Consider the following 14,250-nt stretch of genomic DNA (forward strand, 5'->3'; position numbering starts at 1 on the left):
TTGTCACGGTCTCCGCTGTGTTTCTGGGCCATAGAGGTCCTTTCTAGGTGTTGATCCACCATCTTCTCTGGATACAGACTGGATCCGGGTGACTGAAGCGGATACAGACTGGATCTGGTGGCTACGGTGACCTCGGAATAAGGGATTTCTTTAAAAGACTTTTTTTTCATATAAGATTTTATCCAACTTTTCAGATAGAGGCATGAGAAAGAGATTGCCTTGATTGGGCTTTTGGTTATTATAGGCACTCTCTGCGTTTGACCACTTCGTGTTTATTTAGCCGGATGGGAAGGCAGCGCTTTCTTGTACGTGACGGGATGCAAATTCTTGAAGGCTCTCTTTAGTGACGGGTCCAAACAAAGATCTCATCTGCTCCTCTAGCCCTATCGGCGACTCGTGCACTTCGAGCCTTCTTAGTGACGGCGCAAGTTGCTGACTGCTGACTGCGTTGGTGGTATAGTGGTGAGCATAGCTGCCTTCCAAGCAGTTGACCCGGATTCGATTCCCGGCCAACGCATGTCCTTTGGCTCGGGCTGACGTCGAAGCAGAACTCCCTCTGTGACCTGTGCCTCCACCCAAAACTTTTGGATGGAATAATTTCGGATGGACCCATCATTAGCTGAAGTCGCATAACACTTGGAACACTACCCGTAGCAGGGGTCATTGTTTGGACTCTTTTTTTTTTTTTTTTAAATTGCGCTTTAAACAGAAAGTATTGCGTCAATGCAACTGAACAACATTAATTAGGAACACAGTGCGTCAAAAAGCAAAATGACAGTTAAAGGCATTTCGTTATTGAACTCTTTGATGACATCATTCAGCTAAGTTCAGTTTAAATAGTATCTGTGCAATAATTTGCAATCAAGTCAACGATATCGCTGTACATGAAGTGTCCCCAGCTCCGCCTGCCAGAAGCGACAGAGGCAAGAAACCAAAACTCGATCGGTGAAAGGATGGAGAAAAAACCCGGTGAGAAACCAGGCTCAATCGGGGAGACAGTTCTCCCCTTGTCAGACGAAACAGGTAGATCAGCTCCAGGCTGCAGGAATGTCAGACTGTGCAGAAGAATCATCTGTTTCCTGTGGTCTTGTCCAGGTGGTCTTTACAGGGGATTTGTATCTGCGGCTCATCTAATTGTCACGGTCTCCGCTGTGTTTCTGGGCCATAGAGGTCCTTTCTAGGTGTTGATCCACCATCTTCTCTGGATACGGACTGGATCCGGGTGACTGAAGCGGATACAGACTGGATCTGGTGGCTACGGTGACCTCGGAATAAGGGATTTCTTTAAAAGACTTTTTTTTTCATATAAGATTTTATCCAACTTTTCAGATAGAGGCATGAGAAAGAGATTGCCTTGATTGGGCTTTTGGTTATTGGTGGACCGAGAGGACTTTTTTGAGTTTTACTCCTCCCTTTTGGAGTAGGGGGGGGGGGGGGTGCTGACGAAACACATGTGGGCAGGCATTGTCACCCTTGATGACCCTTGGCGAGCGTAGTAGTTTAACAGAGGCAGCGCACAGGCCCGAGGGTTTGGAGACACAGCTCGAGTTTCTCTTCATTGTCGCATAAATCTTTCGCCATTTACTAAAGATTTCCGTGGAGGGGAACTTTTGCGAGTGACCTGTATTTTTGGGTGCTCTGCTCACAGCAGAGCTACATCGAAATGTCAAGAGCAGAATCAGTTTGACCGTCCGGCAGCATGCTGCGAGAGGGCTTGCCACTGGTCATCGTCTGAATAGGCACTCTCTGCGTTTGACCACTTCGTGTTTATTTAGCCGGATGGGAAGGCAGCGCTTTCTTGTACGTGACGGGATGCAAATTCTTGAAGGCTCTCTTTAGTGACGGGTCCAAACAAAGATCTCATCTGCTCCTCTAGCCCTATCGGCGACTCGTGCACTTCGAGCCTTCTTAGTGACGGCGCAAGTTGCTGACTGCTGACTGCGTTGGTGGTATAGTGGTGAGCATAGCTGCCTTCCAAGCAGTTGGAGAGAGCAGTGCGCATGTCCTTTGGCTCGGGCTGACGTCGAAGCAGAACTCCCTCTGTGACCTGTGCCTCCACCCAAAACTTTTGGATGGAATAATTTCGGATGGACCCATCATTAGCTGAAGTCGCATAACACTTGCAACACTACCCGTAGCAGGGGTCATTGTTTGGACTCTTTTTTTTATTATTTTTTTTTTTAATTGCGCTTTAAACAAAAAGTATTGTGTCAATGCAACTGAACAACATTTATTAGGAACACAGTGCGTCAATAAAGCTACTGACTTCAGCCTGCGTTGTTGGTATAGTGGTGAGCATAGCTGCCTTCCAAGCAGTTTTCCCGCGTTCGATTCCCGGCCAACGCATGTCCTTTGGCTCGGGCTGACGTCGAAGCAGAACTCCTTCTGTGACCTGCGAATCCAACCAAACATTTTGGATGGATCATTCGGAAGACGAAAAGAACCAGCTCTCCCCGTCGGGGAATCGAACCCCAGTCTTCCGCGTGACAGGCGGAGATACTGTCCACTATACTAACGAGGAGCCGTGCATGCTGCCGTTTCTCCCCCAACTGACGGCACTGCACTGACATAACTAAACAATGCATGGCTTCTTCTGACGCAGACCCAGCCCTAGCACCGTAAAATTTCTGATGGACCCATCATTAGCTGAAGTCGCATAACACTTGGAACACTACCCGTAGCAGGGGTCATTGTTTGGACTCTTTTTTTTGTTTTTTTTTAAATTGCGCTTTAAACAGAAAGTATTGCGTCAATGCAACTGAACAACATTAATTAGGAACATAGTGCGTCAAAAAGCAAAATGACAGTTAAAGGCATTTCGTTATTGAACTCTTTGATGACATCATTCAGCTAAGTTCAGTTTAAATAGTATCTGTGCAATAATTTGCAATCAAGTCAACGATATCGCTGTACATGAAGTGTCCCCAGCTCCGCCTGCCAGAAGCGACAGAGGGAAGAAACCAAAACTCGATCGGTGAAAGGATGGAGAAAAAACCCGGTGAGAAACCAGGCTCAATCGGGGAGACAGTTCTCCCCTTGTCAGACGAAACAGGTAGATCAGCTCCAGGCTGCAGGAATGTCAGACTGTGCAGAAGAATCATCTGTTTCCTGTGGTCTTGTCCAGGTGGTCTTTACAGGGGATTTGTATCTGCGGCTCATCTAGTTGTCACGGTCTCCGCTGTGTTTCTGGGCCATAGAGGTCCTTTCTAGGTGTTGATCCACCATCTTCTCTGTATACGGACTGGATCCGGGTGACTGAAGCGGATACAGACTGGATCTGGTGGCTACGGTGACCTCGGAATAAGGGATTTCTTTAAAAGACTTTTTTTTTCATATAAGATTTTATCCAACTTTTCAGATAGAGGCATGAGAAAGAGATTGCCTTGATTGGGCTTTTGGTTATTATAGGCACTCTCTGCGTTTGACCACTTCGTGTTTATTTAGCCGGATGGGAAGGCAGCGCTTTCTTGTACGTGACGGGATGCAAATTCTTGAAGGCTCTCTTTAGTGACGGGTCCAAACAAAGATCTCATCTGCTCCTCTAGCCCTATCGGCGACTCGTGCACTTCGAGCCTTCTTAGTGACGGCGCAAGTTGCTGACTGCTGACTGCGTTGGTGGTATAGTGGTGAGCATAGCTGCCTTCCAAGCAGTTGGAGAGAGCAGTGCGCATGTCCTTTGGCTCGGGCTGACGTCGAAGCAGAACTCCCTCTGTGACCTGTGCCTCCACCCAAAACTTTTGGATGGAATAATTTTGGATGGACCCATCATTAGCTGAAGTCGCATAACACTTGCAACACTACCCGTAGCAGGGGTCATTGTTTGGACTCTTTTTTTTTTTTTTTTTTTTTTTAATTGCGCTTTAAACAGAAAGTATTGCGTCAATGCAACTGAACAACATTAATTAGGAACACAGTGCGTCAAAAAGCAAAATGACAGTTAAAGGCATTTCGTTATTGAACTCTTTGATGACATCATTCAGCTAAGTTCAGTTTAAATAGTATCTGTGCAATAATTTGCAATCAAGTCAACGATATCGCTGTACATGAAGTGTCCCCAGCTCCGCCTGCCAGAAGCGACAGAGGGAAGAAACCAAAACTCGATCGGTGAAAGGATGGAGAAAAAACCCGGTGAGAAACCAGGCTCAATCGGGGAGACAGTTCTCCCCTTGTCAGACGAAACAGGTAGATCAGCTCCAGGCTGCAGGAATGTCAGACTGTGCAGAAGAATCATCTGTTTCCTGTGGTCTTGTCCAGGTGGTCTTTACAGGGGATTTGTATCTGCGGCTCATCTAGTTGTCACGGTCTCCGCTGTGTTTCTGGGCCATAGAGGTCCTTTCTAGGTGTTGATCCACCATCTTCTCTGTATACGGACTGGATCCGGGTGACTGAAGCGGATACAGACTGGATCTGGTGGCTACGGTGACCTCGGAATAAGGGATTTCTTTAAAAGACTTTTTTTTTTCATATAAGATTTTATCCAACTTTTCAGATAGAGGCATGAGAAAGAGATTGCCTTGATTGGGCTTTTGGTTATTATAGGCACTCTCTGCGTTTGACCACTTCGTGTTTATTTAGCCGGATGGGAAGGCAGCGCTTTCTTGTACGTGACGGGATGCAAATTCTTGAAGGCTCTCTTTAGTGACGGGTCCAAACAAAGATCTCATCTGCTCCTCTAGCCCTATCGGCGACTCGTGCACTTCGAGCCTTCTTAGTGACGGCGCAAGTTGCTGACTGCTGACTGCGTTGGTGGTATAGTGGTGAGCATAGCTGCCTTCCAAGCAGTTGACCCGGATTCGATTCCCGGCCAACGCATGTCCTTTGGCTCGGGCTGACGTCGAAGCAGAACTCCCTCTGTGACCTGTGCCTCCACCCAAAACTTTTGGATGGAATAATTTCGGATGGACCCATCATTAGCTGAAGTCGCATAACACTTGGAACACTACCCGTAGCAGGGGTCATTGTTTGGACTCTTTTTTTTTTTTTTTTAAATTGTGCTTTAAACAGAAAGTATTGCGTCAATGCAACTGAACAACATTAATTAGGAACACAGTGCGTCAAAAAGCAAAATGACAGTTAAAGGCATTTCGTTATTGAACTCTTTGATGACATCATTCAGCTAAGTTCAGTTTAAATAGTATCTGTGCAATAATTTGCAATCAAGTCAACGATATCGCTGTACATGAAGTGTCCCCAGCTCCGCCTGCCAGAAGCGACAGAGGCAAGAAACCAAAACTCGATCGGTGAAAGGATGGAGAAAAAACCCGGTGAGAAACCAGGCTCAATCGGGGAGACAGTTCTCCCCTTGTCAGACGAAACAGGTAGATCAGCTCCAGGCTGCAGGAATGTCAGACTGTGCAGAAGAATCATCTGTTTCCTGTGGTCTTGTCCAGGTGGTCTTTACAGGGGATTTGTATCTGCGGCTCATCTAGTTGTCACGGTCTCCGCTGTGTTTCTGGGCCATAGAGGTCCTTTCTAGGTGTTGATCCACCATCTTCTCTGGATACGGACTGGATCCGGGTGACTGAAGCGGATACAGACTGGATCTGGTGGCTACGGTGACCTCGGAATAAGGGATTTCTTTAAAAGACTTTTTTTTTCATATAAGATTTTATCCAACTTTTCAGATAGAGGCATGAGAAAGAGATTGCCTTGATTGGGCTTTTGGTTATTGGTGGACCGAGAGGACTTTTTTGAGTTTTACTCCTCCCTTTTGGAGTAGGGGGGGGGGGTGCTGACGAAACACATGTGGGCAGGCATTGTCACCCTTGATGACCCTTGGCGAGCGTAGTAGTTTAACAGAGGCAGCGCACAGGCCCGAGGGTTTGGAGACACAGCTCGAGTTTCTCTTCATTGTCGCATAAATCTTTCGCCTTTTACTAAAGATTTCCATGGAGGGGAACTTTTGCGAGTGACCTGTATTTTTGGGTGCTCTGCTCACAGCAGAGCTACATCGAAATGTCAAGAGCAGAATCAGTTTGACCGTCCGGCAGCATGCTGCGAGAGGGCTTGCCACTGGTCATCGTCTGAATAGGCACTCTCTGCGTTTGACCACTTCGTGTTTATTTAGCCGGATGGGAAGGCAGCGCTTTCTTGTACGTGACGGGATGCAAATTCTTGAAGGCTCTCTTTAGTGACGGGTCCAAACAAAGATCTCATCTGCTCCTCTAGCCCTATCGGCGACTCGTGCACTTCGAGCCTTCTTAGTGACGGCGCAAGTTGCTGACTGCTGACTGCGTTGGTGGTATAGTGGTGAGCATAGCTGCCTTCCAAGCAGTTGACCCGGATTCGATTCCCGGCCAACGCATGTCCTTTGGCTCGGGCTGACGTCGAAGCAGAACTCCCTCTGTGACCTGTGCCTCCACCCAAAACTTTTGGATGGAATAATTTCGGATGGACCCATCATTAGCTGAAGTCGCATAACACTTGCAACACTACCCGTAGCAGGGGTCATTGTTTGGACTCTTTTTTTTTTTTTTTTTTTTTTTTTTTTAATTGCGCTTTAAACAAAAAGTATTGTGTCAATGCAACTGAACAACATTTATTAGGAACACAGTGCGTCAAAAAGCAAAATGACAGTTAAAGGCATTTCGTTATTGAACTCTTTGATGACATCATTCAGCTAAGTTCAGTTTAAATAGTATCTGTGCAATAATTTGCAATCAAGTCAACGATATCGCTGTACATGAAGTGTCCCCAGCTCCGCCTGCCAGAAGCGACAGAGGCAAGAAACCAAAACTCGATCGGTGAAAGGATGGAGAAAAAACCCGGTGAGAAACCAGGCTCAATCGGGGAGACAGTTCTCCCCTTGTCAGACGAAACAGGTAGATCAGCTCCAGGCTGCAGGAATGTCAGACTGTGCAGAAGAATCATCTGTTTCCTGTGGTCTTGTCCAGGTGGTCTTTACAGGGGATTTGTATCTGCGGCTCATCTAGTTGTCACGGTCTCCGCTGTGTTTCTGGGCCATAGAGGTCCTTTCTAGGTGTTGATCCACCATCTTCTCTGGATACAGACTGGATCCGGGTGACTGAAGCGGATACAGACTGGATCTGGTGGCTACGGTGACCTCGGAATAAGGGATTTCTTTAAAAGACTTTTTTTTCATATAAGATTTTATCCAACTTTTCAGATAGAGGCATGAGAAAGAGATTGCCTTGATTGGGCTTTTGGTTATTATAGGCACTCTCTGCGTTTGACCACTTCGTGTTTATTTAGCCGGATGGGAAGGCAGCGCTTTCTTGTACGTGACGGGATGCAAATTCTTGAAGGCTCTCTTTAGTGACGGGTCCAAACAAAGATCTCATCTGCTCCTCTAGCCCTATCGGCGACTCGTGCACTTCGAGCCTTCTTAGTGACGGCGCAAGTTGCTGACTGCTGACTGCGTTGGTGGTATAGTGGTGAGCATAGCTGCCTTCCAAGCAGTTGACCCGGATTCGATTCCCGGCCAACGCATGTCCTTTGGCTCGGGCTGACGTCGAAGCAGAACTCCCTCTGTGACCTGTGCCTCCACCCAAAACTTTTGGATGGAATAATTTCGGATGGACCCATCATTAGCTGAAGTCGCATAACACTTGGAACACTACCCGTAGCAGGGGTCATTGTTTGGACTCTTTTTTTTTTTTTTTTAAATTGCGCTTTAAACAGAAAGTATTGCGTCAATGCAACTGAACAACATTAATTAGGAACACAGTGCGTCAAAAAGCAAAATGACAGTTAAAGGCATTTCGTTATTGAACTCTTTGATGACATCATTCAGCTAAGTTCAGTTTAAATAGTATCTGTGCAATAATTTGCAATCAAGTCAACGATATCGCTGTACATGAAGTGTCCCCAGCTCCGCCTGCCAGAAGCGACAGAGGCAAGAAACCAAAACTCGATCGGTGAAAGGATGGAGAAAAAACCCGGTGAGAAACCAGGCTCAATCGGGGAGACAGTTCTCCCCTTGTCAGACGAAACAGGTAGATCAGCTCCAGGCTGCAGGAATGTCAGACTGTGCAGAAGAATCATCTGTTTCCTGTGGTCTTGTCCAGGTGGTCTTTACAGGGGATTTGTATCTGCGGCTCATCTAGTTGTCACGGTCTCCGCTGTGTTTCTGGGCCATAGAGGTCCTTTCTAGGTGTTGATCCACCATCTTCTCTGGATACGGACTGGATCCGGGTGACTGAAGCGGATACAGACTGGATCTGGTGGCTACGGTGACCTCGGAATAAGGGATTTCTTTAAAAGACTTTTTTTTTCATATAAGATTTTATCCAACTTTTCAGATAGAGGCATGAGAAAGAGATTGCCTTGATTGGGCTTTTGGTTATTGGTGGACCGAGAGGACTTTTTTGAGTTTTACTCCTCCCTTTTGGAGTAGGGGGGGGGGGGGGTGCTGACGAAACACATGTGGGCAGGCATTGTCACCCTTGATGACCCTTGGCGAGCGTAGTAGTTTAACAGAGGCAGCGCACAGGCCCGAGGGTTTGGAGACACAGCTCGAGTTTCTCTTCATTGTCGCATAAATCTTTCGCCTTTTACTAAAGATTTCCGTGGAGGGGAACTTTTGCGAGTGACCTGTATTTTTGGGTGCTCTGCTCACAGCAGAGCTACATCGAAATGTCAAGAGCAGAATCAGTTTGACCGTCCGGCAGCATGCTGCGAGAGGGCTTGCCACTGGTCATCGTCTGAATAGGCACTCTCTGCGTTTGACCACTTCGTGTTTATTTAGCCGGATGGGAAGGCAGCGCTTTCTTGTACGTGACGGGATGCAAATTCTTGAAGGCTCTCTTTAGTGACGGGTCCAAACAAAGATCTCATCTGCTCCTCTAGCCCTATCGGCGACTCGTGCACTTCGAGCCTTCTTAGTGACGGCGCAAGTTGCTGACTGCTGACTGCGTTGGTGGTATAGTGGTGAGCATAGCTGCCTTCCAAGCAGTTGGAGAGAGCAGTGCGCATGTCCTTTGGCTCGGGCTGACGTCGAAGCAGAACTCCCTCTGTGACCTGTGCCTCCACCCAAAACTTTTGGATGGAATAATTTCGGATGGACCCATCATTAGCTGAAGTCGCATAACACTTGCAACACTACCCGTAGCAGGGGTCATTGTTTGGACTCTTTTTTTTATTATTTTTTTTTTTAATTGCGCTTTAAACAAAAAGTATTGTGTCAATGCAACTGAACAACATTTATTAGGAACACAGTGCGTCAATAAAGCTACTGACTTCAGCCTGCGTTGTTGGTATAGTGGTGAGCATAGCTGCCTTCCAAGCAGTTGACCCGCGTTCGATTCCCGGCCAACGCATGTCCTTTGGCTCGGGCTGACGTCGAAGCAGAACTCCTTCTGTGACCTGCGAATCCAACCAAACATTTTGGATGGATCATTCGGAAGACGAAAAGAACCAGCTCTCCCCGTCGGGGAATCGAACCCCAGTCTTCCGCGTGACAGGCGGAGATACTGTCCACTATACTAACGAGGAGCCGTGCATGCTGCCGTTTCTCCCCCAACTGACGGCACTGCACTGACATAACTAAACAATGCATGGCTTCTTCTGACGCAGACCCAGCCCTAGCACCGTAAAATTTCTGATGGACCCATCATTAGCTGAAGTCGCATAACACTTGGAACACTACCCGTAGCAGGGGTCATTGTTTGGACTCTTTTTTTTTGTTTTTTTTTAAATTGCGCTTTAAACAGAAAGTATTGCGTCAATGCAACTGAACAACATTAATTAGGAACATAGTGCGTCAAAAAGCAAAATGACAGTTAAAGGCATTTCGTTATTGAACTCTTTGATGACATCATTCAGCTAAGTTCAGTTTAAATAGTATCTGTGCAATAATTTGCAATCAAGTCAACGATATCGCTGTACATGAAGTGTCCCCAGCTCCGCCTGCCAGAAGCGACAGAGGGAAGAAACCAAAACTCGATCGGTGAAAGGATGGAGAAAAAACCCGGTGAGAAACCAGGCTCAATCGGGGAGACAGTTCTCCCCTTGTCAGACGAAACAGGTAGATCAGCTCCAGGCTGCAGGAATGTCAGACTGTGCAGAAGAATCATCTGTTTCCTGTGGTCTTGTCCAGGTGGTCTTTACAGGGGATTTGTATCTGCGGCTCATCTAGTTGTCACGGTCTCCGCTGTGTTTCTGGGCCATAGAGGTCCTTTCTAGGTGTTGATCCACCATCTTCTCTGTATACGGACTGGATCCGGGTGACTGAAGCGGATACAGACTGGATCTGGTGGCTACGGTGACCTCGGAATAAGGGATTTCTTTAAAAGACTTTTTTTTTCATATAAGATTTTATCCAACTTTTCAGATAGAGGCATGAGAAAGAGATTGCCTTGATTGGGCTTTTGGTTATTATAGGCACTCTCTGCGTTTGACCACTTCGTGTTTATTTAGCCGGATGGGAAGGCAGCGCTTTCTTGTACGTGACGGGATGCAAATTCTTGAAGGCTCTCTTTAGTGACGGGTCCAAACAAAGATCTCATCTGCTCCTCTAGCCCTATCGGCGACTCGTGCACTTCGAGCCTTCTTAGTGACGGCGCAAGTTGCTGACTGCTGACTGCGTTGGTGGTATAGTGGTGAGCATAGCTGCCTTCCAAGCAGTTGACCCGGATTCGATTCCCGGCCAACGCATGTCCTTTGGCTCGGGCTGACGTCGAAGCAGAACTCCCTCTGTGATCTGTGCCTCCACCCAAAACTTTTGGATGGAATAATTTCGGATGGACCCATCATTAGCTGAAGTCGCATAACACTTGGAACACTACCCGTAGCAGGGGTCATTGTTTGGACTCTTTTTTTTTTTTTTTTTAAATTGCGCTTTAAACAGAAAGTATTGCGTCAATGCAACTGAACAACATTAATTAGGAACACAGTGCGTCAAAAAGCAAAATGACAGTTAAAGGCATTTCGTTATTGAACTCTTTGATGACATCATTCAGCTAAGTTCAGTTTAAATAGTATCTGTGCAATAATTTGCAATCAAGTCAACGATATCGCTGTACATGAAGTGTCCCCAGCTCCGCCTGCCAGAAGCGACAGAGGCAAGAAACCAAAACTCGATCGGTGAAAGGATGGAGAAAAAACCCGGTGAGAAACCAGGCTCAATCGGGGAGACAGTTCTCCCCTTGTCAGACGAAACAGGTAGATCAGCTCCAGGCTGCAGGAATGTCAGACTGTGCAGAAGAATCATCTGTTTCCTGTGGTCTTGTCCAGGTGGTCTTTACAGGGGATTTGTATCTGCGGCTCATCTAGTTGTCACGGTCTCCGCTGTGTTTCTGGGCCATAGAGGTCCTTTCTAGGTGTTGATCCACCATCTTCTCTGGATACGGACTGGATCCGGGTGACTGAAGCGGATACAGACTGGATCTGGTGGCTACGGTGACCTCGGAATAAGGGATTTCTTTAAAAGACTTTTTTTTTCATATAAGATTTTATCCAACTTTTCAGATAGAGGCATGAGAAAGAGATTGCCTTGATTGGGCTTTTGGTTATTGGTGGACCGAGAGGACTTTTTTGAGTTTTACTCCTCCCTTTTGGAGTAGGGGGGGGGGGGGGTGCTGACGAAACACATGTGGGCAGGCATTGTCACCCTTGATGACCCTTGGCGAGCGTAGTAGTTTAACAGAGGCAGCGCACAGGCCCGAGGGTTTGGAGACACAGCTCGAGTTTCTCTTCATTGTCGCATAAATCTTTCGCCTTTTACTAAAGATTTCCGTGGAGGGGAACTTTTGCGAGTGACCTGTATTTTTGGGTGCTCTGCTCACAGCAGAGCTACATCGAAATGTCAAGAGCAGAATCAGTTTGACCGTCCGGCAGCATGCTGCGAGAGGGCTTGCCACTGGTCATCGTCTGAATAGGCACTCTCTGCGTTTGACCACTTCGTGTTTATTTAGCCGGATGGGAAGGCAGCGCTTTCTTGTACGTGACGGGATGCAAATTCTTGAAGGCTCTCTTAAGTGACGGGTCCAAACAAAGATCTCATCTGCTCCTCTAGCCCTATCGGCGACTCGTGCACTTCGAGCCTTCTTAGTGACGGCGCAAGTTGCTGACTGCTGACTGCGTTGGTGGTATAGTGGTGAGCATAGCTGCTTTCCAAGCAGTTGACCCGGATTCGATTCCCGGCCAACGCATGTCCTTTGGCTCGGGCTGACGTCGAAGCAGAACTCCCTCTGTGACCTGTGCCTCCACCCAAAACTTTTGGATGGAATAATTTCGGATGGACCCATCATTAGCTGAAGTCGCATAACACTTGCAACACTACCCGTAGCAGGGGTCATTGTTTGGACTCTTTTTTTTTTTTTTTTTTTTTTTTTTTTAATTGCGCTTTAAACAAAAAGTATTGTGTCAATGCAACTGAACAACATTTATTAGGAACACAGTGCGTCAAAAAGCAAAATGACAGTTAAAGGCATTTCGTTATTGAACTCTTTGATGACATCATTCAGCTAAGTTCAGTTTAAATAGTATCTGTGCAATAATTTGCAATCAAGTCAACGATATCGCTGTACATGAAGTGTCCCCAGCTCCGCCTGCCAGAAGCGACAGAGGCAAGAAACCAAAATTCGATCGGTGAAAGGATGGAGAAAAAACCCGGTGAGAAACCAGGCTCAATCGGGGAGACAGTTCTCCCCTTGTCAGACGAAACAGGTAGATCAGCTCCAGGCTGCAGGAATGTCAGACTGTGCAGAAGAATCATCTGTTTCCTGTGGTCTTGTCCAGGTGGTCTTTACAGGGGATTTGTATCTGCGGCTCATCTAGTTGTCACGGTCTCCGCTGTGTTTCTGGGCCATAGAGGTCCTTTCTAGGTGTTGATCCACCATCTTCTCTGGATACAGACTGGATCCGGGTGACTGAAGCGGATACAGACTGGATCTGGTGGCTACGGTGACCTCGGAATAAGGGATTTCTTTAAAAGACTTTTTTTTCATATAAGATTTTATCCAACTTTTCAGATAGAGGCATGAGAAAGAGATTGCCTTGATTGGGCTTTTGGTTATTATAGGCACTCTCTGCGTTTGACCACTTCGTGTTTATTTAGCCGGATGGGAAGGCAGCGCTTTCTTGTACGTGACGGGATGCAAATTCTTGAAGGCTCTCTTTAGTGACGGGTCCAAACAAAGATCTCATCTGCTCCTCTAGCCCTATCGGCGACTCGTGCACTTCGAGCCTTCTTAGTGACGGCGCAAGTTGCTGACTGCTGACTGCGTTGGTGGTATAGTGGTGAGCATAGCTGCCTTCCAAGCAGTTGACCCGGATTCGATTCCCGGCCAACGCATGTCCTTTGGCTCGGGCTGACGTCGAAGCAGAACTCCCTCTGTGACCTGTGCCTCCACCCAAAACTTTTGGATGGAATAATTTCGGATGGACCCATCATTAGCTGAAGTCGCATAACACTTGCAACACTACCCGTAGCAGGGGTCATTGTTTGGACTCTTTTTTTTTTTTTTTTTTTTTTTTTTTTAATTGCGCTTTAAACAAAAAGTATTGTGTCAATGCAACTGAACAACATTTATTAGGAACACAGTGCGTCAAAAAGCAAAATGACAGTTAAAGGCATTTCGTTATTGAACTCTTTGATGACATCATTCAGCTAAGTTCAGTTTAAATAGTATCTGTGCAATAATTTGCAATCAAGTCAACGATATCGCTGTACATGAAGTGTCCCCAGCTCCGCCTGCCAGAAGCGACAGAGGCAAGAAACCAAAACTCGATCGGTGAAAGGATGGAGAAAAAACCCGGTGAGAAACCAGGCTCAATCGGGGAGACAGTTCTCCCCTTGTCAGACGAAACAGGTAGATCAGCTCCAGGCTGCAGGAATGTCAGACTGTGCAGAAGAATCATCTGTTTCCTGTGGTCTTGTCCAGGTGGTCTTTACAGGGGATTTGTATCTGCGGCTCATCTAGTTGTCACGGTCTCCGCTGTGTTTCTGGGCCATAGAGGTCCTTTCTAGGTGTTGATCCACCATCTTCTCTGGATACAGACTGGATCCGGGTGACTGAAGCGGATACAGACTGGATCTGGTGGCTACGGTGACCTCGGAATAAGGGATTTCTTTAAAAGACTTTTTTTTCATATAAGATTTTATCCAACTTTTCAGATAGAGGCATGAGAAAGAGATTGCCTTGATTGGGCTTTTGGTTATTATAGGCACTCTCTGCGTTTGACCACTTCGTGTTTATTTAGCCGGATGGGAAGGCAGCGCTTTCTTGTACGTGACGGGATGCAAATTCTTGAAGGCTCTCTTTAGTGACGGGTCCAAACAAAGATCTC

General features: G+C 46.8%; 4 non-coding genes across 4 annotated transcripts; all 4 read left to right on the plus strand.

Moving 5' to 3' along the window:
• The first annotated feature begins 1,540 nt into the window (after positions 1–1,540).
• LOC127981041 (U5 spliceosomal RNA) lies at positions 1,541–1,655 on the plus strand. Its single transcript, XR_008160034.1, has one exon. It is a non-coding gene; the product is annotated as a U5 spliceosomal RNA (small nuclear RNA).
• Positions 1,656–5,832: 4,177 nt separating this feature from the next.
• LOC127981005 (U5 spliceosomal RNA) lies at positions 5,833–5,947 on the plus strand. Its single transcript, XR_008160000.1, has one exon. It is a non-coding gene; the product is annotated as a U5 spliceosomal RNA (small nuclear RNA).
• A 2,525-nt stretch (positions 5,948–8,472) lies between these two features.
• On the plus strand, positions 8,473–8,587 carry LOC127980523 (U5 spliceosomal RNA). The gene has a single exon (XR_008159543.1). It is a non-coding gene; the product is annotated as a U5 spliceosomal RNA (small nuclear RNA).
• A 3,051-nt stretch (positions 8,588–11,638) lies between these two features.
• On the plus strand, positions 11,639–11,753 carry LOC127980524 (U5 spliceosomal RNA). Its single transcript, XR_008159544.1, has one exon. It is a non-coding gene; the product is annotated as a U5 spliceosomal RNA (small nuclear RNA).
• Positions 11,754–14,250: the final 2,497 nt, after the last annotated feature.

This window comes from Carassius gibelio, chromosome B19 (genome assembly GCF_023724105.1).
Source record: "Carassius gibelio isolate Cgi1373 ecotype wild population from Czech Republic chromosome B19, carGib1.2-hapl.c, whole genome shotgun sequence".
In the NCBI taxonomy this organism is placed as follows: Eukaryota; Metazoa; Chordata; class Actinopteri; order Cypriniformes; family Cyprinidae; genus Carassius; species Carassius gibelio.